This window comes from Myotis davidii, unplaced genomic scaffold (assembly GCF_000327345.1).
Source record: "Myotis davidii unplaced genomic scaffold, ASM32734v1 scaffold1314, whole genome shotgun sequence".
NCBI classification, from domain to species: domain Eukaryota; kingdom Metazoa; phylum Chordata; class Mammalia; order Chiroptera; family Vespertilionidae; genus Myotis; species Myotis davidii.
In genome coordinates, this window is record NW_006285250.1 from 128,568 (window position 1) to 131,535 (window position 2,968).

Consider the following 2,968-nt stretch of genomic DNA (forward strand, 5'->3'; position numbering starts at 1 on the left):
TTTCTTTCCAATATTAGCTTGAGCCTCCAAGAGTGGCTCCTCCTGCCATGTCATTGATTGTTTTGTGGAAACTTCTTATAAATGTTAATGGAGGGCCAGGGCAGGAAATACCTAGAGGCCAGAATGAGAAGAGTGCTAACATTTTTGTGGGGCTTTCTGATGCCAGGATATTCATGACTTCGTTCAATCCTCACAACCCCATTTTACAGATGAGAAAAACGAAGCCACAGAGAGCTAAGTAACTGATAAGATAGATCAGGCCTTTGAAAGTAGAACTGGATCAAATCCAGATACGTCTGACTCAGGGGCCCCTGCACCTTTCCCTAAACTCTTCCCCCACGCCCCCACCATTCAGAAGATGGATCCGTAAGATAACAATGACACTATCGAAGGTCAAGGAAGTAGGTGAGAAAAATGATGTCCTATACAGGTGAACTGTTTGGAGATAAAGGAAGACAAAGGGAGGTAATATTCCTGTAATATCTGGCTTTGATTTTATCCGAGAGAAGGGCAAGGATCACATCTGTCTCATTTACCATTGTCTCTCCACTGCTTAGCACAGCGCCTGGCTCCTAATTTCTGCTTAATTGTTGAATAAATTTCCAGTCCCTGACATGAGGCTTTTTTTGCAATTAGGTCTCAGCAAGAATAACCAAGTGCACCTTTGTTGGTTTTAGTTACTATGCTTGCAGATTGTTTAATGAATATGTAATCAGTGGGGCCTCGGAGCTTACCCTACATCTTTCCTAGAAAGCAATTGAACCAAGTGTTTGGTTTGGATAATCAGAGACCATCCAATATGAAAGTCATTAGCTGTGTGTGGCTATTTAATTGAAAATTAATTAAAATTAAATAAAAATTCAGTTCCTGAATTGGAGGAACCACATTTCGAGTCTCAATAGCCATATGAGTCTACTGGCCACTGCACTGAGCAGTACAGGTAGCGACCATTTCCATCATCCCAGAGAGCTCTATTGGGCAGCACTGGGGCAGAGCATAGTCTCTGGCATCAGACAGGCTGAGGCTGAGTCAGCAATGCACCATTGCACAGCTGTGATACCCCAGACAAGTCATCAGTTGGCGTCTGTAAAACAGAAATAACAATAGTGTTAGCCTAGCTTCCCAGAAAAAAGAGTCTGAAACAGAGTATGTACACCTACTTTGTTGAGGAGTGTCACTGCAGGGAACAGGAGTCAAAGATGTAACATGTGAAGTAGGACAGGAGGCAGAGCCCACTGAGATGTACCTATGTTTGAGTGGCTTCCACTGTAAGAAACTAGCTACGTGATTCTGGGAGACTATCTGAAAAGCTGTGTACAGTAAAACTCAGATTCGGTTGTCTGGGAAGATGATGGGAAACACTTGTCCATTGGTTCCTACCCCCTTTGCTTCCCTCGTGGGGGTGATTCAGCTACTCATCTCTGAACAGTAAGCTTTGCTTGCCTTGGCCAGTCAGGCAGTGATCACTGCAATTCCCATTCACCTCTCACTAAGAGATTCCCCTACTGAACCCTCAGACATAGTCCTCCCACACTGAGGTAGAACAGTAATCAGGTCAATTACCCTTGCCGGTACATTAGTTCCTTTCTTCAGTGTGAGGATCCCAAAGTGAGTAGTTGGTAGTGGCCGCTTCAAGTTCATTGACTAAGTCCCCTGGCACAATCCCTCCCACTTCTGCATGCTAGTGTTGGGGAGATCACACCACATATCTTCTTTTGGCTCAATGCATATACAATATCCTGGAGCAAAGTGTCACTACCCAGCAAGGGATTATTCCTGAGATGGAGCCTTATGGAGAATGACACTCCCTAGTAAAGTATTCTACCAGGCTGGTTGCCTCTGAATAATGGGATACGTGGTCAGACCAGAGGATCCTGTGGTCACGTGTTCATTGTTGCACCTGTTTGTCATAAAAATGGACCCATTCTTCTAAGGCAGCGGCTCTCAACCTGTTGCTCGCGACCCCTTTGGGGGTTGAACGACCCTTTCACAGGGGTTGCCTAAGATGATCGGAAAACACATATATAATTACATATTGTTTTTGTGATTAATCACTATGCTTTAATTATGTTCTATTTGTAACAATGAAATTGGGGGTCACCACAACATGAGGAACTGTAGTAAAGGGTCACGGCATTAGGAAGGTTGAGAACCACTGTACTAAGGCAATGTTGTGCTTGTTCTATACACATGCATAGGCATTCTGCAGATCAATAATGGTGGCTCTGGGGGAGACACTGTGGGTGGAAAGGCAAATGCATATCTGGCGTAAGTATCAATTCTGTTAAGGGCAAATTTCTGCACCCTTTGGGGTAAAAGGGTCTGATATAATCAACCTGCTGTCAAGTGTCCGGTGGTATCCTTGAGGAGTGGTACCATATCAAGGGCTCAAGGTCACTGTTTGCAGGTTGAACATTCAATGTGAGAGGGAACCCATGCTATTGGACCCTTGCATAGTCTCCACTCCTGCCACTGTGGTCTCTCTGTTTTTAGATCCAGTGTCCACCACTGGAGTGGCTTAGGCTAGAGGCTGGCTGGCATCACAGGATAAGTCATCCTGTCTACCTGGCTGTTCACAGCCTTCCCCGCATGGGCTGTTCTCTGCTGAGCATCGGTGTGAGACACAAAGATCTGCATGCTTTCTACTCATTCCCAGAAGTCCATCCACATGCCTTTTTCTAAACTTCTCTATCTTATATCTTCCAGCCTTATTCCTTTCAAATCCATAACCAACTAGTCAAAGCATTCACCACTGCCCAGAAAACCATGTTTAGCCATACTTTCCCACCCATAGAAATGGCACGATTAAGTGACTATGTTCATTGCTCTGCCTAGTAGGGAAATTTTGTTTTACCACTGAATTTATACAATCAATTTTTGGCCAGTACCAACATAAATGCCAGCCCATCCATGAGCCAGATGGAAATTCTTTCTTCCTCTATTAGTTTGCTGTAGGGACAGCCTCCTC